This window comes from Triticum aestivum, chromosome 4D (genome assembly GCF_018294505.1).
Source record: "Triticum aestivum cultivar Chinese Spring chromosome 4D, IWGSC CS RefSeq v2.1, whole genome shotgun sequence".
Classification (NCBI taxonomy): domain Eukaryota; kingdom Viridiplantae; phylum Streptophyta; class Magnoliopsida; order Poales; family Poaceae; genus Triticum; species Triticum aestivum.
Window position 1 is genome coordinate 160,783,948 of NC_057805.1, and position 26,300 is coordinate 160,810,247.

Consider the following 26,300-nt stretch of genomic DNA (forward strand, 5'->3'; position numbering starts at 1 on the left):
CTGTTCGTCAGTTTTTCTTTTTCTCAGATTTTCCGCGATTATTTTCGATCGTGATTTCTCATCCGATTTTCGTTCTAGTATAACTTTTCGCTCGTTTATCGGAATCAGGCGATTCAAGCGTCTAGAGTTTCATCTCGAAACGCTCTTTCTGTTTAGTCAACTTAAACAAGTTTTTGCTGCTGTAAAATTTGACTTTAGTCCAGATTAGTAAATGAAGCTTGTTTCTTTCGCCGTTTGAATTTTGTTGCTTCGTTTGATTTGATTCTTTTGCAAACCAGAGTTCTTAAGTTGAACTTTCTGGTTAGATCTCTTATTTGAGTTTTACCCATGCCCTTGCTTGATTGCTTATTGTATGCTTGTTTGTTTGCGATAGAGTACCCGGAGTGCGAAGCGTGCTACTATGAGTCTCTAGGTTTCGCGGATCATCAGCAAGGCAAGTAACACGTTGATCATACCTCTTTACTACCCAGTTTTATTGCATTAGATCAATCCTTAAACAATTGCATGGTTAGGATCTGAATTAAATTGTGGGTTGGGAAGTAGCTGAGGTAGTACATATTCACCTATTTATTATCAAACCCTGGGAGTTACTTCTACGTTATGCTTATATTGCTATGCTATGCTCGTAAACGTGGATTGGGTTTGAGTGTATCCATGACAGATGTGAGATTGTTAATTATTGGTTAAACTTAACGTGGCAACTTAAAAACACATCTGGGTGGATTGAGGCACCTGCGGAACCCAGTGATTGCCTGTATTTTTGGAAATCCCGGGGTACCGTGCGATTCTCCTATGGACTGCCACCCAGGCTCAAAGGGATCATGAGATTAATCATACTAGAAACTTTCGTGTGCAGCCACAAGCTATTATGGGCTCTAGCATAGTTGATTAAGTCGTGTGAACTCTTACAGTGGTAGACTAGCAGATGTAGCGGATGTAGGTGGTACTGTCTACCCATCGTAAGGTGCTAACGCTTCTGAAAGACTGTGTCTCGGTCATCCGTTTCTCAAACACCATGTAGTGCGAGAAATTCAACGGAGGAGATCGAGTCTTGTGGGGAAAAGTGTGCAAACCTCTATAAAGTGTACAAACTAATCATGGTTAGCCGTGTCCCCGGTTATGGACATCTTGAGTATCTGGTTCTTGGATTATCATGTTGATCTCATCACTACATAATTAATTTGATAGGTTGTTGATGATTACTTTTAATTGGGATTGAGAGGGGGTTTACCTTCTCAATGTTTTCAACATACTTTGTAGTTAAACAAAATATATTCCTTTGCAGTAGGGAAAAATTGGCTCTTCACAAAACATATTAACCATACAGCCTCCACCAGCCATATATGCATGTAGAGATAGCATTATTCTGTTAATTACTCTCTAGTGTTACATTGCCAGCATATTCCATGTGCTGACCCGTTTTCGGGCTGCAACGTATCATGTTGCAGACTTTTCAGACGACGAGTAAGGAGCCTTAGGTCGTGGTCTTTCACTCAGTGATGCCGTTGGAGTTGATGGACTCCCTTTATCCTCCAAGCCTTCCGCTGTTATTGTTTAGATGGCCTTAAGCCATATTTATTGTAATAAGTTCTCTTTTGAGACATTCGATGTAATAAGTGTGTGATTGCTACTCTGTTATAAATCCTTCAAGTAATGTGTGCGTCGGCATTACCGATCCAGGGATGACACTTATGCATAGAGATCAGATTATTTGAGGTCTGGTCACTACAACTGCCTCCCCTCTGATCTCGATCCCCTTCCCTCTCTCCTGACTGGTGGGGCCCAGTGTCAGCCTCACCACTCGCGCCCAAAGCGGTACGAGTGGAGGCACACTCCCACTTTACGCCTTCAACGTCACCCCCCCCCCCCAGGATTTTCTATTTATTCAAATTTAATTCAGAAATTTGACTAAACTTTGACCAGCCACCATTTGTAAACCATAAGTCCAAATGAATTGATTCTTTTTGCATTGTCTTTGTTACAGAAAGCTCTAGCAGCACACCAAAAGGTGGATTTTTCCTTGCTGTCTAGAATTTCTAGTGATTTTAAGAATGTGTTTTGACATTTTTTGTGTGGTTTTAAAATATTTTCAGAAGGAGGATCTTGCCTTGAAGCTAACCAGGAGGAGTGTGACCCTCCTCTGCACTAAGGCAAGCCACATCATCATTTGGATGGTGTTATTTCATTATCTATGATTTTCTACTTGAATATGAGTCTTTATTTGCATTTAAAATTTGATAAATTAATATGGTTAATTGCTAGTTGTTTTATGATGCTTGATATGCTTGTTTTAGCTTCTGGTTGAGTTCATAGAATTGTTTGGCTAAGTAGAGTAAGAGTTTGCACTAGATATTTTGTTATGGAAAGTTATGGTAGCTATTTTTGCTAGTAATAGTTTTCAACTAAATGATGAACTAATAAAAATGTTGTTTGTAGATAAAAATGAGTTATAACCAGAGAAGTTTCTGATCTTAGTATTGCAAGATAGTTATGTTACTTGTTTTGATCCATGCTTAAGAGCTGCTTGCTCTGTGTGACGAGTAGTGGCATGATTTCCGGTATGATGCCATGTTAGTAATAAAAAGTTTTTCTTAAAGTTATTACTTGATTAAGTTCAACCTGAATATGATGTTGATCACGTCATGGTGCCACTGAATCGGGTTTTTAATTCAGTGCGACCACATTTACCTAACGGGAAGGTCTTGATTCGGTCCTTTGTCGTGGCTCTCATCGGTGCCTCCTGCGAGGGAAGGTTATGGCCGTGCATACCCTGGCCCGGTAGGCAGACATAATCTTGTGTGCTCGTTTTGTTTTTTTATGGTACCTTGTCCCCGTTCGGGACCGTTTTGCCACGACGGTGGCCGTTGGTGTCTTTGGTGCTACTCATCGTCTTGTATCCAACAAGCTTGAGTTTGCTCAATTCAGAGCTCATATGAAGAAGTTATGGCAGTTCTGGTTTTCTCCCTGCGGTAGTACCGCGGCCAGAGCGGCAGTACCGCTTATCGCCCCAAGCGGTAGTACCGCTGTCCAAAGCGGTAGTACCGCCTATGGCCATAAGCGGTAGTACGGCTACGGTTCCGCGCTGGTACCGCCTCGATTTTGGGTCTTGCATTTTTCGTGTCGAGTTTTGCAGTAGTTGCACGGCAGTAAGGCACGGCAGTTCCGCCTATAAGCGGTAGTACCGCCCTGATGGGCGGTAGTACCGCCTATAAGCGGTAGTACCGCTCCGGTCGGGCCGTAGTACCGCTACTGCATTTTTGGTCCCGTGTTCTGCTCCTCCAGCGGTAGTACCGCTGGGGTGCGCGGTAGTACTGCTTATAAGCCGTACTACCGCCCCAAGGTTCATGTTTGGTTGCTCCTTTTCCCTGCTTCTTCCGCCAGAGCGGTAGTACCGCTCGTGTGCGGGCTGAGCACATAACGGTTGGATTTTTCCCCTTCTATAAAAGGGGGTCTTCTTCCCCAATGAACCTTATCTTTTGAGCTCGTGTTCTTCCCCCATTGTTGACCTTCTTCGAGCTTGATAACTCTCAATCCCTCCATGGATTTTTGCTAGTTTTTGAGGGAAAAGAGAGAGGAGATCTAGATCCACATTTCCACCAATCACTTTCTCCTCTATGTGAGGGGAACCCCTTGGATCTAGATCTTGGAGTTCTTGGTGTTCTCCTTCTTGTTCTTCCTCTCATTTTCCTCCCTAGCATTAGTTGCTTCGGTGGGATTTGAGAGAGAAGGACTTGGGCACTCCGTGTGCCCTTGCCATTGCATTTGGTGCATCGGTTTGAGTTCTCCACGGTGATACGTGGAAGTTACAAGTTGAGAAGCTTATTACTATTGGGTGCTTGGTGCCCTTGAGCTTGTTCCTCTTGGGTGCTTGGGCGCCCTAGACGGTTGGTGGTGTTCGGAGCTCAATCATTGTGGTGTAAATCTCGGGGCAAGCGTCGGGTTCTCCAATTAGGTTGTGGAGATCGCCCCGAGCAATTTGACGGGTACCGGTGACCGCCCCCAAGGGTTGCCAACGTGTACGGGTTCGGTGACCGCCCCCAAGGGTTGCCATTTGTACGGGTTCGGTGACCGCCCTCAAGGGTCCCTTAGTGGAATCACTGCATCTTGCATTGTGCGAGGGCGTGAGGAGATTACGGTGGCCCTAGTGGCTTCTTGGGCAGCATTGTGCCTCCACACCGCTCCAAACGGAGATTAGCATCGGCAAGGGTGTGAACTTCGGGATACATCGTCATCTCCGCGTGCCTCGGTTATCTCTTACCCGAACCCTTTACTTATGCACTTTACTTTGTGATAGCCATATTGTTTCTTGTCATATATCTTGCTATCACTTAGTTGTTTATCTTGCTTAGCATAAGTTGTTGGTGCACATAGGTGAGCCTAGTTGTTGTAGGTTTTGTTCTTGTCAAATTAACCGCTAGGTTTATTCCGCATTTGTTCAAGCCTAAACCGTAATTTTTTTAAAGCGCCTATTCACCCCCCTCTAGGCGACATCCACGATCTTTCAAAGAGTCAATCAGATTCTGGAGGACATGTTGAGAGCTTGTGCGCTAGACTATAGATCTAGTTGGGACGATAATTTGCCGTATGGAGAGTTCTCTTACGACAACAGCTATCAAGCCAGTTTGAAGATGACCCCTTTCGAAGCACTGTACGGAAGGAGGTGCAGAACACCGTTGTTGTGGGACGAAGTTGGAGACCGGCAGTTGTTTGGACCAGATTTGATTAAAGAGTCTGAAGAGAAGGTTGAACTGATTCGCGATAGACTCAAGGTAGCCCGGTCCAGGCAGAAGAGTTATGCGGATTCTAAACGCAAGGAGACAGTTTACGAAGTCGGAGACAGTGTGTATCTTCGTGTGTCCCCACTTTGAGGAGTGAAGCGCTTTGGAGTTAAGGGAAAGTTAGCGCCATGTTTTGTGGGACCATACAGAGTTTTGGAACGTATGGGAGAAGTTGCCTACAAGTTGGAATTACCCGAAGGATTGTCCGGAGTTCACGATGTGTTCCACTTTTCTTAGTTGAAGAAGTGGCATGCAGAGATGGCTGATATTCCTCTGAGAGATACAGTGCCGCTGGAAGCGATACGGTTGGATAGTGACTTGACATATGAGGAGAAACCAGTCAAGATACTCGAGTTTGCCATCCGAGTTACACGCAACAAAGTAATCAAGTTATGCGAAGTTCAGTGGAGTCACCATACCGAAGATGAAGCCACCTGGGAACGAGAGGAAGACCTACGGAAGGATCACTCTCACCTATTTTCTAGCCAACCCGAATCTCGAGGGCGAGATTCATCTTAAGGGGGGTAGGTTTGTAACATCCCAAATTTTCAATTTGGAATGTTATACATTAGATCATCATTGCATATCATATTTTATGGCATTTTGGTCGATCCTAGAAATTCTACGCAACTCAAGGACCCACGGAGAGAGTTGGGGATTTCATTATTTTCATATTCGAGTCTTTCTCGAATTTTGAAAAGAGGATCGTTTGATTTTAATTATCTGAAATATTTCTTTTATTAAAAATAAAAGATAGAGGATAAAATGACTTCCTCAAAAATAAAGAAATATCAGAGATTTATTATTAAAATCAAATAAGATTTTTATTCGGAGTTTTGTCGCTATTTTATTTGAATTAGGAAAAATATGCGTTTTTCAAAATTGCATTTTAGGCACAAGTAAATCTTCACCTTGTCCGGCCTATTTTTAGAGGATGGGGAAAATTTATTTCTGGATTTTTGGAGTCCGTTTAGTATTTCTTTTCTTTCTTTTTCTGCATGTTGGAATTATTTAAGAAAAAGTCAAACCGACTTCGGGCCGTACCCGGACAGGAGACCTCGGGACGGCCCCTTTATAAGCCGCCGCCCGCACCCCGCAGCCCAACCAGCCCCCCCACCGCCCAAACCCTAACCCTAACCCCGCCGCCGCGCCGCTGCCGCCCCGCGCCGGCGTGCCCGCGCCGCCGCCCCGCGCGCCCCCACCGCTCGTCGCCGCCGACCATTGCTGCCGAGCCGCCGCGCTGCCGCCCGCCAGAGTTCGAGGTAGCCGCCGGTTTGTTTAGAAAAACCGATCGGTTTTATTTCGTAAACCCTAGTTTCGTTTTTGTTAGAGTCGGTTCGGTTTATTTTTATTGGTTTAGTTATTTAGCGAACGTTCGTCCGTACGTTCGTTTTAATGAACCGTTTTCACCGTTTAGTCGCAAACAGCGAACGTTCGTTCGTTAGCCTGTTCATCAGTTTTTTTTTTCTCGGATTTTCCGCAATTATTATCGCGATTTCTGATCCGATTTTCATTCTAGTATAACTTTTCGCTCGTTTATCGAAATCAGGCGATTCAAGCGCCTAGAGTTTCGTCTCGAAACCCTCTTTCTGTTTAGCCAACTTAAACAAGGTTTTGCTACTGTAAAATTTGACTTTAGTAAATATTAGTAAACGAAGCTTGTTTCTTTCACCGTTTGAGTTTTGTTGCTTCGTTTGATTTGATTCTTTTTGCAAACCGGAGTTCTTAAGTTGAACTTTATGGTTAGAGATCTTATTTGAGTTTTACCCGTGCCCTTGCTTGATTTCTTATTGTATGCTTGTTTGTTTGCGATAGAGTACCTCGAGTGTGAAGCGTGCTACTACGAGTCTCTAGGTTTCGCAGATCATCAGCAAGCCAAGTAACACTTTGATGATAGCTCTTTACAACCCAGTTTTATTGCATTAGATCAATCCTCAAACAATTGCATGGTTAGCATCCGAATTAAATTGTGGGTTGGGAAGTAGCTGAGGTAGTACCTATTCACCTGTTTATTATCAAACCCTGGGAGTTACTTCTACGTTATGCTTACATTGCTATGCTATGCTCGTAGACGTGGATTGGGTTTGAGTGTATCCATGACGGATGTGAGATTGTTAATTAATGGTTAAACTTAAGGTGGCAACTTAAAAACACATGTGAGTGGATTGGGGCACCTGGGGAACCCAGTGATTGCCTGTATTTTTGGAAATCCCGGGGTACCGTGCGATTCTCCTATGGACTGCCACCCAGGCTCAAAGGGATCATGAGATTATTCATACTAGACACTTCCGTGTGCAGCCACAAGCTATTATGGGCTCTAGCATAGTTGATTAAGTCGTGTGAACTCTTACAGTGGTAGACTAGCAGATGTAGCGGATGTAGGTGGTACTGTCTGCCCATCGTAAGGTGCTAACGCTTCTGAAAGACTGTGTCTCGGTCATCCGTTTCTCAAACACCATGTAGTGCGAGAAATTCAAAGGAGGAGATCGAGTCTTGTGGGGAAAAGTGTGCAAACCTCTATAGAGTGTACAAACTAATCATGGTTAGCCGTGTCCCCGGTTATGGACATCTTGAGTATCTGGTTCTTGGATTATCATGTTGATCTCATCACTACATAATTAATTTGATGGGTTGTTGATGATTACTTTTAATTGGGATTGAGAGGGGGTTTACCTTCTCAATGTTTTCAACATACTTTGTAGTTAAACAAAATATATTCCTTTGAAGTAGGGAAAAATTGGCTTTTCACAAAACATATTAACCATACAGCCTCCACCAGCCATATATGCATGTAGAGATAGCATTATTCTGTTAATTACTCTCTTGTGTTACATTGCCAGCATATTCCATGTGCTGACCCATTTTCGGGCTACAACGTATCATGTTGCAGACTTTTCAGACGACGAGTAAGGAGCCTTAGGTCGTGGTCTTTCACTCAGTGATGCCGTTGGAGTTGATGGACTCACTTTATCCTCCAAGCCTTCCGCTGTTATTGTTTAGATGGCCTTAAGCCATATTTATTGTAATAAGTTCTCTTTTGAGACATTCGATGTAATAAGTGTGTGATTGCTACTCTGTTATAAATCCTTCAAGTAATGTGTGCGTCGGCATTACCGATCCAGGGATGACACTTATGCATAGAGATTAGACTATTTGAGGTCTGGTCTCTACAACCGCCTCCCCTCTGATCTCGATCCCCTTCCCTCTCTCCTGACTGGTGGGGCCCAGTGTCAGCCTCACCACTCGCGCCCGAAGCGGTACGAGTGGAGGCACACTCCCACTTTACGCCTTCGACGTCACTCCCCCCCAGGATTTTCTATTTATTCAAATTTAATTCAGAAATTTGACTAACCTTTGACCAGCCACCATTTGTAAACCATAAGTCCAAATGAATTGATTCTTTTTGCATTGTCTTTGTTACAGAAAGCTCTAGCAGGACACCAAAAGGTGGATTTTTCCTTGCTGTCTAGAATTTCTGGTGATTTTCAGAATGTGTTTTGACATTTTTTTGTGTGGTTTTAAAATATTTTCAGAAGGAGGATCTTGCCTTGAAGCTAACCAGGAGGAGTGTGACCCTCCTCTGCACTAAGGCAAGCCACATCATCATTTGGATGGTGTTATTTCATTATCTATGATTTTCTACTTGAATATGAGTCTTTATTTGCATTTAAAATTTGATATATTAATATGGTTAATTGCTAGTTGTTTTATGATGCTTGATATGCTTGTTTTAGCTTCTGGTTGAGTTCATAGAATTGTTTGGCTAAGTAGAGTAAGAGTTTGCACTAGACATTTTGTTATGGAAAGTTATGGTAGCTATTTTTGCTAGTAATAGTTTTCAACTAAATGATGAACTAATAAAAATGTTGTTTGTAGATAAAAATGAGTTATAACCAGAGAAGTTTCTGATCTTAGTATTGCAAGATAGTTATGTTACTTGTTTTGATCCATGCTTAAGAGCTGCTTGCTCTGTGTGACGAGTAGTTGCATGATTTCCGGTATGATGCCATGTTAGTAATAAAAAGTTTTTCTTAAAGTTATTACTTGATTAAGTTCAACCTGAATATGATGTTGATCACGTCATGGTGCCACTGAATCGGGTTTTTAATTCAGTGCGACCACATTTACCTAACGGGAAGGTCTTGATTCGGTCCTTTGTCGTGGCTCTCATCGGTGCCTCCTGCGAGGGAAGGTTATGGGCGTGCATACCCTGGCCCGGTAGGCAGACATAATCTTGTGTGCTCGTTTTGTTTTTTTATGGTACCTTGTCCCCGATCGGGACCGTTTTGCCACGACGGTGGCCGTTGGTGTCTTTGGTGCTACTCATCGTCTTGTATCCAACAAGCTTGAGTTTGCTCAATTCGGAGCTCATATGAAGAAGTTATGGCAGTTCTGGTTTTCTCCCTGCGGTAGTACCGCGGCAAGAGCGGCAGTACCGCTTATCGCCCCAAGCGGTAGTACCGCTGTCCAAAGCGGTAGTACCGCCTATGGCCATAAGCGGTAGTACGGCTACGGTTCCGCGCTGGTACCGCCTCGATTTTGGGTCTTGCATTTTTCGTGTCGAGTTTTGCAGTAGTTGCACGGTAGTAAGGCACGGCAGTTCTGCCTATAAGCGGTAGTACCGCCCCGATGGGCGGTAGTACCGCCTATAAGCGGTAGTACCGCTCCGGTCGGGCGGTAGTACCGCTACTGCATTTTTGGTCCCGTGTTCTGCTCCTCCAGCGGTAGTACCGCTGGGGTGCGCGGTAGTACTGCTTATAAGCCGTACTACCGCCCCAAGGTTCATGTTTGGTTGCTCCTTTTCCCTGTTTCTTCCGCCAGAGCGGTAGTACCGCTCGTGTGCGGGCTGAGCACATAACGGTTGGATTTTTCCCCTTCTATAAAAGGGGGTCTTCTTCCCCAATGAACCTTATCTTTTGAGCTCGTGTTCTTCCCCCATTGTTGACCTTCTTCGAGCTTGATAACTCTCAATCCCTCCATGGATTCTTGCTAGTTTTTGAGGGAAAAGAGAGAGGAGATCTAGATCCACATTTCCACCAATCACTTTCTCCTCTATGTGAGGGGAACCCCTTGGATCTAGATCTTGGAGTTCTTGGTGTTCTCCTTCTTGTTCTTCCTCTCATTTTCCTCCCTAGCATTAGTTGCTTCGGTGGGATTTGAGAGAGAAGGACTTGGGCACTCCGTGTGCCCTTGCCATTGCATTTGGTGCATCGGTTTGAGTTCTCCACGGTGATACGTGGAAGTTACAAGTTGAGAAGCTTATTACTCTTGGGTGCTTGGTGCCCTTGAGCTTGTTCCTCTTGGGTGCTTGGGCGCCCTAGACGGTTGGTGGTGTTCGGAGCTCAATCATTGTCGTGTGAAGCTCTAGGCAAGCGTCGGGGTCTCCAATTAGGTTGTGGAGATCGCCCCGAGCAATTTGACGGGTACCGGTGACCGCCCTCAAGGGTTGCCAAAGTGTACGGGTTCGGTGACCGCCCCCAAGGGTTGCCATTTGTACGGGTTCGGTGACCGCCCTCAAGGGTCCCTTAGTGGAATCACTACATCTTGCATTGTGCGAGGGCGTGAGGAGATTACGGTGGCCCTAGTGGCTTCTTGGGCAGCATTGTGCCTCCACACCGCTCCAAACGGAGATTAGCATCCGCAAGGGTGTGAACTTCGGTATACATCGTCGTCTCCGCGTGCCTCGGTTATCTCTTACCCGAACCCTTTACTTATGCACTTTACTTTGTGATAGCCATATTGTTTCTTGTCATATATCTTGCTATCACTTAGTTGTTTATCTTGCTTAGCATAAGTTGTTGGTGCACATAGGTGAGCCTAGTTGTTGTAGGTTTTGTGCTTGTCAAATTAACTGCTAGGTTTATTTCGCATTTGTTCAAGCCTAAACCGTAATTTTTTTAAAGCGCCTATTCACCCCCCCTCTAGGCGACATCCACGATCTTTCAAAGAGTCAATCAGATTCTGGAGGACATGTTGAGAGCTTGTGCGCTAGACAATGGATCTAGTTGGGACGATAATTTGCCGTATGTAGAGTTCTCTTACGACAACAGCTATCAAGCCAGTTTGAAGATGGCCCCTTTCGAAGCACTGTACGGAAGGAGGTGCATAACACCGTTGTTGTGGGAAGAAGTTGGAGACCGACAGTTGTTTGGACCAGATTTGATTAAAGAGTCTGAAGAGAAGGTTGAGCTGATTCGCGATAGACTGAAGGTAGCCCAGTCCAGGCAGAAGAGTTATGCGGATTCTAAACGCAAGGAGACAGTTTACGAAGTCGGAGACAGAGTGTATCTTCGTGTGTCCCCACTTTGAGGAGTGAAGCGCTTTGGAGTTAAGGGAAAGTTAGCGCCACGTTTTGTGGGACCATACAGAGTTTTGGAACGTATGGGAGAAGTTGCCTACAAGTTGGAATTACCCGAAGGATTACCCGAAGGATTGTCCGGAGTTCACGATGTGTTCCACTTTTCTTAGGTGAAGAAGTGGCATGCAGAGATGTCTGATATTCCTCTGAGAGATACAGTGCCGCTGGAAGCGATACGGTTGGATAGTGACTTGACATATGAGGAGAAACCAGTCAAGATACTCGAGTTTGCCATCCGAGTTACACGCAACAAAGTAATCAAGTTATGCGAAGTTCAGTGGAGTCACCATACCGAAGATGAAGCCACCTGGGAACGAGAGGAAGACCTACGGAAGGATCACTCTCACCTATTTTCTAGCCAATCCGAATCTCGAGGGAGAGATTCATCTTAAGGGGGGTAGGTTTGTAACATCCCAAATTTTCAATTTGGAATGTTATACATTAGATCATCATTGCATATCATATTTTATGGCATTTTGGTCGATCCTAGAAATTCTACGCAAGTCAAGGACCCACAGAGAGAGTTGGGGATTTCATTATTTTCATATTCGAGTCTTTCTCGAATTTTGAAAAGAGGATCGTTTGATTTTAATTATGTGAAATATTTCTTTTATTAAAAATAAAAGATAGAGGATAAAATGACTTCCTCAAAAATAAAGAAATATCAGAGATTTATTATTAAAATCAAATAAGATTTTTATTCGGAGTTTTGTCGCTATTTTAGTTGAATTAGGAAAATTATGCGTTTTTCAAAATTGCATTTTAGGCACAAGTAAATCTTCACCTTGTCCGGCCTATTTTTAGAGGATGGGGAAAATTTATTTCGGGATTTTTGGAGTCCGTTTAGTATTTCTTTTCTTTCTTTTTCTGCATGTTGGAATTATTTAAGAAAAAGTCAAACCGACTTCGGGCCGTACCCGGACAGGAGACCTCGGGACAGCCCCTTTATAAGCCGCCGCCCGCACCCCGCAGCCCAACCAGCCCCCCACCGCCCAAACCCTAACCCTAACCCCGCCGCCGCGCCGCTGCCGCCCCGCGCCGGCGTGCCCGCGCCGCCGCCCCGCGCGCCCCCACCGCCCGTCGCCGCCGACCATTGCTGCCGGAGCCGCCGCGCCGCCGCCCGCCAGAGTTCGAGGTAGCCGCCGGTTTGTTTAAAAAAAACCGATCGGTTTTATTTCGTAAACCCTAGTTTCGTTTTTGTTAGAGTCGGTTCGGTTTATTTTTATTGGTTTAGTTATTTAGCGAACGTTCGTCCGTACGTTCGTTTTAATGAACCGTTTTCACCGTTTAGTCGCAAACAGCGAACGTTCGTTCGTTAGCCTGTTCATCAGTTTTTCTTTTTCTTGGATTTTCCGCAATTATTATCGCGATTTCTGATCCGATTTTCATTCTAGTATAACTTTTCGCTCGTTTATCGAAATCAGGCGATTCAAGCGCCTAGAGTTTCGTCTCGAAACCCTCTTTCGGGTTAGCCAACTTAAACAAGTTTTTGCTACTGTAAAATTTGACTTTAGTAAATATTAGTAAACGAAGCTTGTTTCTTTCACCGTTTGAGTTTTGTTGCTTCGTTTGATTTGATTCTTTTTGCAAACCGGAGTTCTTAAGTTGAACTTTATGGTTAGAGATCTTATTTGAGTTTTACCCGAGCCCTTGCTTGATTTCTTATTGTATGCTTGTTTGTTTGCGATAGAGTACCTCGAGTGTGAAGCGTGCTACTACGAGTCTCTAGGTTTCGCGGATCATCAGCAAGGCAAGTAACACTTTGATGATACCTCTTTACAACCCAGTTTTATTGCATTAGATCAATCCTCAAACAATTGCATGGTTAGCATCCGAATTAAATTGTGGGTTGGGAAGTAGCTGAGGTAGTACCTATTCACCTGTTTATTATCAAACCCTGGGAGTTATTTCTACGTTATGCTTACATTGCTATGCTATGCTCGTAGACTTGGATTGGGTTTGAGTGTATCCATGACGGATGTGAGATTGTTAATTAATGGTTAAACCTAAGGTGGCAACTTAAAAACACATGTGAGTGGATTGGGGCACCTGGGGAACCCATTGATTGCCTGTATTTTTGGAAATCCCGGGGTACCGTGTGATTCTCCTATGGACTGCCACCCAGGCTCAAAGGGATCATGAGATTATTCATACTAGAAACTTTCGTGTGCAGCCACAAGCTATTATGGGCTCTAGCATAGTTGATTAAGTCGTGTGAACTCTTACAGTGGTAGACTAGCAGATGTAGCGGATGTAGGTGGTACTGTCTGCCCATCGTAAGGTGCTAACGCTTCTGAAAGACTGTGTCTCGGTCATCCGTTTCTCAAACACCATGTAGTGCGAGAAATTCAACGGAGGAGATCGAGTCTTGTGGGGAAAAGTGTGCAAACCTCTATAGAGTGTACAAACTAATCATGGTTAGCCGTGTCCCCGGTTATGGACATCTTGAGTATCTGGTTCTTGGATTATCATGTTGATCTCATCACTACATAATTAATTTGATGGGTTGTTGATGATTACTTTTAATTGGGATTGAGAGGGGGTTTACCTTCTCAATGTTTTCAACATACTTTGTAGTTAAACAAAATATATTCCTTTGCAGTAGGGAAAAATTGGCTTTTCACAAAACATATTAACCATACAGCCTCCATCAGCCATATATGCATGTAGAGATAGCATTATTCTGTTAATTACTCTCTTGTGTTACATTGCCAGCATATTCCATGTGCTGACCCGTTTTCGGGCTGCAACGTATCATGTTGCAGACTTTTCAGACGACGAGTAAGGAGCCTTAGGTCGTGGTCTTTCACTCAGTGATGCCGTTGGAGTTGATGGACTCACTTTATCCTCCAAGCCTTCCGCTGTTATTGTTTAGATGGCCTTAAGCCATATTTATTGTAATAAGTTCTCTTTTGAGACATTCGATGTAATAAGTGTGTGATTGCTACTCTGTTATAAATCCTTCAAGTAATGTGTGCGTCGGCATTACCGATCCAGGGATGACACTTATGCATAGAGATCAGACTATTTGAGGTCTGGTCGCTACAACCGCCTCCCCTCTAATCTCGATCCCCTTCCCTCTCTCCTGACTGGTGGGGCCCAGTGTCAGCCTCACCACTCGCGCCCGAAGCGGTACGAGTGGAGGCACACTCCCACTTTACGCCTTCGACGTCACCCCCCCCAGGATTTTCTATTTATTCAAATTTAATTCAGAAATTTGACTAACCTTTGACCAGCCACCATTTGTAAACCATAAGTCCAAATGAATTGATTCTTTTTGCATTGTCTTTGGTATAGAAAGCTCTAGCAGCACACCAAAAGGTGGATTTTTCCTTGCTGTCTAGAATTTCTGGTGATTTTCAGAATGTGTTTTGACATTTTTTTGTGTGGTTTTAAAATATTTTCAGAAGGAGGATCTTGCCTTGAAGCTAACCAGGAGGAGTGTGACCCTCCTCTGCACTAAGGCAAGCCACATCATCATTTGGATGGTGTTATTTCATTATCTATGATTTTCTACTTGAATATGAGTCTTTATTTGCATTTAAAATTTGATAAATTAATATGGTTAATTGCTAGTTGTTTTATGATGCTTGATATGCTTGTTTTAGCTTCTGGTTGAGTTCATAGAATTGTTTGGCTAAGTAGAGTAAGAGTTTGCACTAGACATTTTGTTATGGAAAGTTATGGTAGCTATTTTTGCTAGTAATAGTTTTCAACTAAATGATGAACTAATAAAAATGTTGTTTGTAGATAAAAATGAGTTATAACCAGAGAAGTTTCTGATCTTAGTATTGCAAGATAGTTATGTTACTTGTTTTGATCCATGCTTAAGAGCTGCTTGCTCTGTGTGACGAGTAGTTGCATGATTTCCGGTATGATGCCATGTTAGTAATAAAAAGTTTTTCTTAAAGTTATTACTTGATTAAGTTCAACCTGAATATGATGTTGATCACGTCATGGTGCCACTGAATCGGGTTTTTAATTCAGTGCGACCACATTTACCTAATGGGAAGGTCTTGATTCGGTCCTTTGTCGTGGCTCTCATCGGTGCCTCCTGCGAGGGAAGGTTATGGGCGTGCATACCCTGGCCCGGTAGGCAGACATAATCTTGTGTGCTCGTTTTGTTTTTTTATGGTACCTTGTCCCCGTTCGGGACCGTTTTGCCACGACGGTGGCCGTTGGTGTCTTTGGTAGACACGGGGCCACCCAAGACCTAGCCCTGAGAGGGAGATAGTCGGAGTGGCCGGGGAGAGTGCATGGCAAAGGGAGGGTTTATCGGTATACTTTGGTCCACCCGAATGGGAGTACGAGGCCAGGTATTCCGTACTGTGGGTAAAGTGCGCTACCTCTGCAGAGTGTATTTAATCTATCGATAGCCGTGCCCTCGGTTATGGGCAAGACTCGGGAGTAAGTTACACCATGGATCAACTTTTATAATTAATCTTGCAAACTAGTAATTGTTGCGATGCATTGTTTCGTGGTGAACCTTGAACACTCGAGGTGTTCATGAGTGATTGGTTTCAGGTGTGACCCCGGTGTGGTCACCGTTTGGTTACGAGGTAACCGTCTGGTAAGCGAGTCCGTGTGACTCAGTGCGCTGTTTGGTTGCTTTGCATAGCTTTGCATTTGTAGTAATTTCTTGCATTAATTTAACTTGATTAATTATCATGATATTGTCTGTCATCGTGCTTTTGTTTGTTGTGAGCTTGCAAGTACATTCAATGTACTGACCTGGCGTGTCATGCCAGCTTTCAGGCAAGTTGATTCGCATCGGAGCGCATCTCGTGTCTAGGCCGTGTCCACGTCGGTGTCCTTGTACCATGGAGTTCCGCTATGTCGTTCTTCTGCTCCCGCGTAGTTTCGTGTGATCGAGGCCCCAACCATGTTCATTAAATAATGTACATACTATCCAGCAGCACCGTGTTTGCCGCTTAGCCTCGAATCTCGATGTAATATCAGACCTTTGTACCACGCTAGTATCAATAAAGCGGTTATTTCTGTACCATGTTGTTGTGTATTGCCAGAAGACTCAATCTCTGGGCTGGCAATGCAGGGTAAACCGGTTGCTCTAAGCCGGGGTGCCACAATACCCATGGTAATGAGATTGCTGAGTCCTCGTGGCTCACAGATTACTACAACAATACGTGCAGGTACATGTAATGCGATGATCTGACGTGAGAGCGATGCTTGCTTGTTTGGAGTTATTCTTATGCTTCTTCTTCTTCTTCGATCAAGGGATGTGTTCCGGGCCGGGAGCCTGGGATTAGCAAGGTGGATGTCATTCTTCTTTTTCGTTTGTTTTCATCTTTATTCGGATCCTGCTCTTATGTATGATTGTTGCTATGTATTGATGTATTCTTGTATTCATGTTGTAGCTTGTGGCGAGTGTAAGCCTTTATCTGGTATTCTCGTCTATTCAGTACATGGTATGTTGTAATGATATCCACCTTGCTATGCGCTCAAAATGCAGTTGTGCCCCAACCATGAATTCATCACATGATTGGGATAGAATCGCATCTTGGGCGCCACAAGTTGGTATCAGAGCCTTACCAACCACAGGAGCCCCCTTGATTGATCGAACCGTTGTCGTTGTCGAGTCTAGAAAGAAAACTATTTTGAGTCTAGTTATATATATCGGAGAGTAGGAATTATTTTTACTCCTTATCCCCTTCATCACTCTGGCGAGGAATTATGACATAGGTGTTTTGATGCTACTACTCTTCTCACTCAATTTTTTTTGATCACGCGGGTATTATTGGGATCGTTGCGATATTGATGTGTCGGGAATCTGTTCTCTGTTCCTCCTGACATTTTGGGTTTGTGAAGTGTCCTGGGGAGTTGAGCCCCAAGGTGTTTTCGTCACAGTTATCGCTTCAGTTCTGGGGAGTTGACCTTCGATCTTCTTAGCAGGTGATTTATCATGAGGATGTGCAGGAGCTACAAGTTCGTCATTCTTTGTCTTGTTTTCTTGTCCGGTGGATTCAATTCAAGCTTTCTGTGTTGACCATGTTATTTTCCTTGGCTCAAATGTTTTCCCTTGCCAGTGCAACTCATAATAGTTCCCCTTCAACAATTTAATTATCCCTGAGAACTGAAGATACTTGTAGATTCGTGTTTACCTCATCCAAGCCATTTAAATCAATCGGTGCAATCTCTCTTTCAAGCAATCGTTTCAACGGTGTTTCTTCGAGTGGGCCCTTACCCACAGGTCTTTTCCCAGGATCTTACCTAACTCTTCTAATTTTTTCGCAGTTATTCTCAAATTCTTTTCAAAGTTTGACGTAAGAATGAATTTTCGTTAGTTAGACTCCTCCTTCAAGATCGCGTTCAAGTTAGTTTCATCTTTGGCTCGACCTTTTCTCTTCTCAATCTTTTGGGGTGTCTCATCGATTTTCATGGTGGTTCTCATTATCATTCTTAACATTTGAAGACCGAAGAAGAGTTTCTCTTAAATACTATCCGTTCTCTCCAAGATTCATAGTTCAAGCTTGATGCCATCCTCTCAAAGAGTTTCTGATCGCGAGAAATTCTTTTCATATCCATCCGAAGCATTTCAGGAGTCTTTTCGTTTTGATTTTCCAGAGGCCATCATTTAAGAATATTTATTTGTTCAACTTTCAACTCTTGTTCTCCAATTCTTCGCATGCATCATTCAAGTATTCTACAGTAAGCTCGTGATCTCTTCATTCTATTGTATCTAAATTCCCTCAAGTATCTTCAATCGTTTCTAATTCTTCTCGTTGATTCGTTCTCTTCTCTTCGTTCGTTTCTAATACTTACAGTAGTTCATTCAACATTGTTCTTCTTTTATTGTCGTATCATTTCATTCGTTCTTTCCAAATCCTACTTGTGGATCGCTCAAGACTTTCTCAAGTTTGCGCTATATCAATCCTTTACAACGAGAATAAGCAGTATGCCAAATCCATTGCTTGTCATCAATTTAAATTGATGAAGGATATGCATAACATAATTCTTATTCTTGTTTCATCCGCGGGACTAATCCCTTCCTTCAGAGTTTTTTCATTAGTAAAAATTTCTTACTTCAAATTTGTTCATCTTTATTGCCGAAGTTCGTTCATGATATCATTTTCTCGGTTCTTAGTTGTAAATCTTTCTTTTTTGGAGTCCCTTATGTCCGCATTATCTCATCACGAAGCTTCCTCTTGGTTCTGAAGCATTGCAAGGCTTCATCCTCTTATTTTCAACCTTCCTTTCGTTTCAACCATCTTTATATAAATCCGGAGTTCTTCGAGAGGTCCTTCATGGAGGCTCTACATGGTGGTTAATTAAGGATTTAATTCATTCTCTAAGTGCTCTTCAAGATTATTGTCGGAGCTCAAGTATTCTTCATCTTGCATTCCGACGTGATATTCTTTCTATCTTATCATTTGAGGCGGTGTTATGTCATTGTTGACAATTTTCCTTCATGTTTCACGATTCACAACTTGTTAGGAATGAGTTATTTTAAAACCATCATTTTCTCTTCGTTCATGAGATCTTTTCAACCCAGCAATTTCTTTGTTGGAGTTATCTTGGGTTATATTTCACCTAAATCCTTCCCTAAGGAATATTACTACTGTGGTGCTTATCAATGATCCAAGTTATGTCTTTATCATCTTGGTGGAAGAAGTTTTTCATCTCTTTGGTGTTCTCAATCAAATTAAATGATTGCATTTAAGTTTGGGATGTTTTCCATAAGACCATTGGAAATAATATCATTTGTTGTTGATTTTCTAACAACTCTGTTCAACCCTTCTTCATAGGAAGGTTCCTTCATGTTCATTCGTGGTGGAAGTTGTTGTTCTTTTCTACGTTCTTTGCATTCCATTTTTTCATTTCTTCGGAGGCATTGTGTTGTTGTCCTTTTCAAGTATCATTCCATCTTGTCAAGTTCATGTTCTATTCCTTGTTCCTCTTTCAACTGGAGTGGCTTCAAATTCTTTCTTCTCCCGTGTGCCTTTCTTCATGCCTTTGCAAAGCTTCTAAGGTTCATTGGTTTCACGCATTTTTGAAAGAAGCAACTTGGTTTACCTCTTCCTCTTCATTTTCTCTCCGTTCTCATTCCTTGATCTCGGGGCGAGATCTCTTGTAAGTGGGGGAGAGTTGTAACAACCCGAGACCGACACTTTAGATGACTTCCATTTATTTTCGCTGTTGTGATGTGTTTCAATTTTTTGATGCATTCATCATTGCAACATTCGCATTCAATCGGCACTCCGTTGTCATCATTTTTTTCAAACTTGCATCCGTTTTTAGTTGCCGCATCTCTCCATTTGTTGTTGTTGACCGTTCTGAGACCAACAACACGTGCACGCAACTGCCTTACCCATTTCTACATAGTGCACATACCCTTCGCAACCTAGCCCGAAAACTGCACTGGACCTAAATCGGGCAGTTGTGACCGATGGATCTGGATCAATCCTGAAATACTTCAAACACCTTCGGTTCTTTGTTTAGACCACTCGGAGCCATCTGATCTAAATCGAAGACTCCCGAACCCTCTCCTTTCCCTATATATAGGCTACTACATTCTAAATGGGGACAAACCCTAGATCCTAGCCTTCTTGTCCTGTCGGCGCCACTGTTGTCTTCTCCCACCTTGGGATCCTCGGGATCCAAATCCACCCGTTCCATCCACCAGCCGCCACCCACTCTCCCTCAATTTCCTCAACGAGCCGATCACTTCAACCGCAACCTCATCCCTCTTCGAGCCCGAGGCCATGACTCCTCTGCTCGATCTCCACCGCCATTGCCTGTCCGGCGCATCCCGACGACCCATGGGACAAGGACCCCGTCGCCTTGTTCCTTCTCATCTCCCCTGCATATCCTTTTTTGTTTGGTCTCTCTCTGCTCATCTTCCTTGTTTTCTTCACAGGAATAACCATGGAGCCCCACTACACCTCGTCCTCAACCACCTTCCCGACGCCGGCGACCACCCACGGGAACCCATCTCACCTGTCCCCTTCCTCCTCCTTTCTATTTTTCCTTTGTCCCGCCTCTCATCTCTCCCCTGTTTCTCTTCGCAGGGAGCCAACACCCCCATGGAGCCAGCCGTCTGAAGGCAAGCTGCTGGCTTGCCTCTACTCTGCCTCGTCTTCGCCGCATCTCCGGTGAGGTCCCACGCCGCCCCGTCGCGCCACCTCTTCCTTCCCTTCCATTTCCTCCCTGCCGCTCCCTCTCTCAACTCTCTCTCTTTTCCTCTTTGTACCCAGGACGAAGCTCCATGACCATGGAGCTCCAACCTCGCCGGCCACCTCCGGATCCGGCCACTAGGACCCGAGCCACGCCGGATCCTTGTTGCGGCTCCCGCCGGCCCTCCTCCTTGCCGTGTTTGTCAGTTGCCGTCCCAGCTGATGTCCTCGGCGTCGTCAACCGCCGCCTCCTCCTCTGCAGCTCTTCTTCGAGCAGGAGGACAGGACTTCCCCGATCCACCTCGTTCGCTCTTCAACGCCCGTGCGTGGACTTTTCCTGAGCCATGTAACGCCTCGCAGCCTCCGCTTCACGCGTGGGCCTCGCCCTCGCCTCGGCCTATAGCTGCAGTAGGCCGTAGCCATATCCTCAGCCGAGTCGCATCACCGACTGGGCCATGAGCCCGTGCGGTGAGGAACCTCCAGTGCTTATTCCGTTCAGCCCTGCAGTGCACCAGTTTCGGCCCGTTACATATTTTTCTCTATTCTCCAGGAGTGTGGCAGATTTCTAGAAGACCCCTAGAGTTCATGCATTTATTATCTCACAAACCATGCGTCGGAATTAAACAATTTATATATGAAAAATGATTAGATTTTTTCGTAGATTAATAATTTGCAACTTCCATCCAATTGATGTTTGCATTATTTTGCTCAAATGACATGTTAAAATGGTTTATTCCGTAACTAATTAACAGTAGCTGTGAATTAAATAAACTTTGTGTGTAAATGGGGTGGAAAACTCTGGAGGTTAACATGGTGCACTTTATTTTACTTTTTACAAACTTTAAAATTGTGTTTTAGGCAGAACAATACCTAATTCGAAATTGCACATGAGGATTTTCTGGATTTGTTGTTTGTTGTTTCCGGCCTTATTTAAACTTGCCTAAATAGGTAGTTAGCTAGTTTACATAGGGTATCATTTAAACTTTCCGGCCTCATTTAAACTTTCCATGTTATGAAACATTTAATATTGATGAGTAGCTAAATGAGAGCGAACTAAATACTTGAATGCTGTGTTTCGTCAATATGCAACTCGTTGCATATTGAGCTCCACTTAATTTATAGTATTGTTTACCGCACTTTGCCATGCCATGACTCATTAAATCACACACATGCATCATACTTGGTAGTGCATCATGCCATGTTTATGCTTGTTTATTTACAATGGTGTTTTCTTATTTTTGGTAGTGCTTCTGCTTGATAGTTCCCGGTTTGTTTCGATTGTGAGGATTCGTTCGACTACGTTGGTTCGTCTGCTTCATGGATTCGGTCTTCTTTCTAGCGGATGACCATTACGTTGGATATCACTACTATATTTTCTTTGCTAGTTGTCTTGATGCTATCCCTATGTCGCGCTACCTACCACTTGCTTGTCAAGCCTCCCAAATTGCCATGATAATCCTCTAACCTTCCACCATCCCAGCAAATCGTTGTTTAGCTATGTTACCGCTTTGCTCAGCCCCTCTTATAGTGTTGCTAGTTATAGGTGCAGTTGTACGTTGCTCCATGTTGGGACATGGATATGATGGGATATCACAATATCTCTTATTTAATTAATGCATCTATATACTTGCTAAAGGGTGGAAGGCTCGGCCTTTTGCCTGGTGTTTTGTTCCACTCTTGCCGCCCTAGTTTTCATCATACCGGTGTTATGTTCCTTGATCAGCTCCTAACACATGTAGGTGTATGGGAACCCCCTATCCATTCACTTAGGTTTAAACTCCTCCAGCAAGGCCCAACTTGGTTTTAATTTGCCTAATAACAACTAAAACTTGTATAGGGACCAGCCGCCCCCATGAATAATTAATCAACAAACCGGGATATTGCTCCTCATTAGTGTTGGTCCACCTACCTAGCACTTGGCGGTGCCGCCTTGGGGTAACTCGATGGTATTTTGGCTATCATCCACTTAGCCTAGGCAGTGTTGTCCTGAGAACGAGATACAAGCGGCTCTTATTGGGGTGACGACACACCGGGTGGTCTTGCTGGTTTAGTTTTGCCTTTGCTGAGTGGCTTGTCCACCAGAATTCCTTATCGTAAGCATCGTGTTCTTCATGGTGTGAGGATGTTCCATCGGATGCGCGTGGTAATTTACCATGGACTACTTGTAGCACCCCTGCAGGGTTAAATCTTTTTGGAAGTCGATCCCGCTGTTATGTGGCGACTTGGAAATTTATAATATCCGGTTGTTGAGAACTTGACACTAAACACGAAATAAAATATACCAACAGCGACCGTATCTTTTTGAGTGAGTTTGGGAAGAGAAGACGGTGGGGTTATGAATGACTCGTAAGTAGTTCAGTGTCACTTCTTGATCATTACTAGATTGCGACCGTTATGTGTACTTTCTCTTCATATTCTTGTACTCGTAAGTTAGCCACCATACAAAATGTTAGTGCTTGCTGCAACCTCACCACTTATCCATTCCATACGCATTAAGCATAGCTAGTATTGATACCCATGGTAATGGGATTGCTGAGTCCTCGTGGCTCACAAATTACTACAACAACAGGTGCAGGTACAAGTAATGCGATGATCTAATGTGAGAGCGATGCTTGTTTGTTTGGTGTTCTTCTTCTGCTTCTTCTTCTTCGATCAAGGCATATGTTCCGGGTCGGGAACCTAGGATTAGTAGGGTGGATGTCGTTCTTCTTTTTGTTTTTTTCATCCGTAGTCGGATCCTGCTCTTTTGTATGATAGTTGCTATGTATTGACGTATTCTTATATTCATGATGTAGCTTGTGGTGAGTGTAAGTCTTTATATGGTACTCTCATCTATTCATTACATGGTATGTTGTAATGATATGCACCTTTCTATGCGCTCGAAATGCGGTTGTGCCCCAACCATGAATTCATCACGTGATTGGGATAGAATCACATATTGGGCGCTACACCCCTCAAGGTCTTCTACGGATTAAATCCATTGTCCCCGCTGGACATTCTACCCCTACCCCTACAAGAGCACATCAACATGGACGTGAGTGCACGAGAAACCTATCTCAAGAAGGTGGATGAAGATACAATGCAAACAAATGGAGCGCTAAGTAGAACGACTCGCGACCAAGATCAACATTAGCAAGCAACCCATGATATTCAACATTGGAGATCTTGTGTGGTTTCAGATTTGTGAGGAACGCTTCGCCAACTGGCGCAAGTCCAAGATACTACCTAGAGCTGACGTAAGCCGACGTACCCTTCAAGGTGCTAGCACGCTACAACAACAATGCCTACAAGGCCGACATCCCACATGACAAGTACAACATGAGTGACATCTTCAACGGCACGGACCTATCTCCCTCCCATGGTGATGAGGATTTCGATCCAAGGTCGGATCTTTCCCAGGGGGGAGGTGATGACAAGCATACCAAGGTCATCCCTGTGGACCTACCTTCGTCTCCCCAAGTGCAAGTGGACCGATGAAACGAGCATGTGCAAGAGCTCTCGCGACCGAGGTGACATCTCTCCTCTTGCAACTCCCTTTCTAATCACATGAGACATGGCTACTACCTCAAACGGATATACTTTGTAAACTCAAGTACCAAGGAACCAGCCATGGAGAAGCTAAGGAGCAAGGTTGGATGATCGAGGGAGAAGAACGCGAAGACGGAGAACAAAAGGAGCAAGATAGAGGTTGCCCGGATGATTTGGACCAAGCCCGGACGATCCAGACCTTGGCCTGGACGGTCCAGACAATGTGCCCAAAGACCACGGCACCACACCGAGCGAAGCCGCATCATCCGGGCCAACGCCCGGATCATCCGGACCCACCGGACGCCGACCTGGACATCCTGGCCCACGATGACTGGTACGACATAGCTGGATGATCTGGATGACCGCCCGGATCATCTGGCCTGCTGGCGCCCAGATCATCTAGACCACCGCTCAGATCATCCGGGCCTTGCCTGCGTGCATTACTTGGGCCGCGGCCCATGTACCTCTATCTCCCCGTAGACTATATATACTCCTCCTCCACCTACGTTTTAGGGTTAGCATTGTGATAGCTCAAGATAGAAATAGAGCTTTGCTCATCCACTTATGCTCCTACTCCCATGGAGATCAAGGCCTCCATGTGAGAAGATCCCCAAGTGATTCAATACCCCCTTCATGGGAAGATCCTCTTAGGATTCAAGACCTCTCTCCTTCAAGGCATGGAAAGAACTAGCTACATTTGTACCCTCCTGTGTTGACTTTGGATCTTTGTATCACCTCTTGTGTATGTGTATTTTCGATACGTCTCCAACGTATCTGTAATCTCTGATTGTTCCATGCTATTATAGTATCAATCTTGGATGTTTTATATGCAATATTATATCATTTTGGGGGACTAACCTATTAACTTAGTGCCAAGTGCCAGTTGCTGTTTTTTCCCTGTTTTTGGTTTTCCAGGAAATTAGTACCAAACGAGGTCCAAATGCCACAAATTTTTTTGATGATTTTTTTCTAGACATAAGAGACCCTTGAAGCTTCGGGCGGAGGCCAGAAGGCGAAGGAGTAGGGCACAAGGCACTAGGGCGCGCCTAGGGGGAAAGGTGCTCCCTAGTACCTTGTGGGCCCCTCATTCCTCCGTTTGACCTAATTCCAACTCTATAAATTCTCTAAAATCGGGAAACCAAGAGAGAGCCACCCAAAATACTTTTTCTGCCGTTGCAATTCTCCACTCTTGCAAGATCCCATCTGGAGTCCTTTTCCGGTACTCTGCCGGAGGTGGAATGGATCATAGAGGGCCTCTACATCAACCTTGTAGCCCTTCCGATGATGTGTGTGTAGTTTACCATAGACCTACGAGTCCATATCTATTAGCTATATGGCTTCTTCTCTCTCTCTGATCTTCAATGCAATGTTCTCCTCGACGTTCTTGGAGATTTATTCGATGTAATCTTCTTTTGCGGTGTGTTTATTGGGATCTGATGAATTGTGGGTTTATTATCAGATTATCTATGAATATTATTTGAGTCTTCTCTGAACTCTTTTTTGCATGATTATTATAGCTTTGTATTTCTCTCCGATCTTCCATTTGGTTTGGCCAACTAGATTGATTTATCTTGCAATGGGAGAAGTGCTTTGTAATTGGTTCAATCTTGCGATGCTCTATATCCCAGTGACAGAAAGGACAAGACACATATTTGTATTATTGCCATTAAGGGGAAAATGTCGGAGTTTATTCATATTTATTAGATTTACTTTGTCTACATCATGTCATCTTGTTAAGGCGTTACTCCGTTCTTTATGAACTTAAACTCTAGATGCATGCTGGATAGCGGTTGATGTGTGGAGTAATAGTAGTAGATGCAAGCAGGAGTCGATCTACTTATCTAGGACGTGATGCCTATATCCAAGATCATTGCCTTGGATATCGTCATAACTATGCACTTCTCTATCAATTTCCCAACAATAAATTGTTTACCCACCGTATGCTTTTTGTTAGAGAGAGAGAAGGCTCTAATGAAAACTATGGCCCCTGGGTCTATCTTTATCATATATAAAATCCAAAAATACCTTGCTGCATTTGTTTACCATTATTTTATTTTGTGTTTTTGTTTATCTATCTATCACTACGACATTTGATCCTTGCAGTAAACCGCCAAGGGATTGACAACACTTGACCGCGTTGGGTGCAAGTATTTTTTATTTTTTGTGTGGGTGTTGTTCACGGGGTCCTGCATGGTTCACCTACTGGATATATAACCTTGGTTCTTAACCAAGGGAAGTACTTATCTCTATTGTACTACGTCATCCTCTCCTCTTCGAAGTAATCCTAACGCAGCTCACAAGTAGATATTTAGCACCTGTGTGATTTGGATCTTGTTGATCGAGTGTTTTCCCTCACATGTTCTTCGTGGGATCCCCTCCAATTCGTGAAAGATTGACCCTTAGGGTTCCAGCCTGCATCAAAGAGCTTACCATCAGCAACAAGGAGATCACTGTTCTCAAGGAGTCATCACAGCAAGCAGCTCACATGCTAGGGGAGCTTGAAAC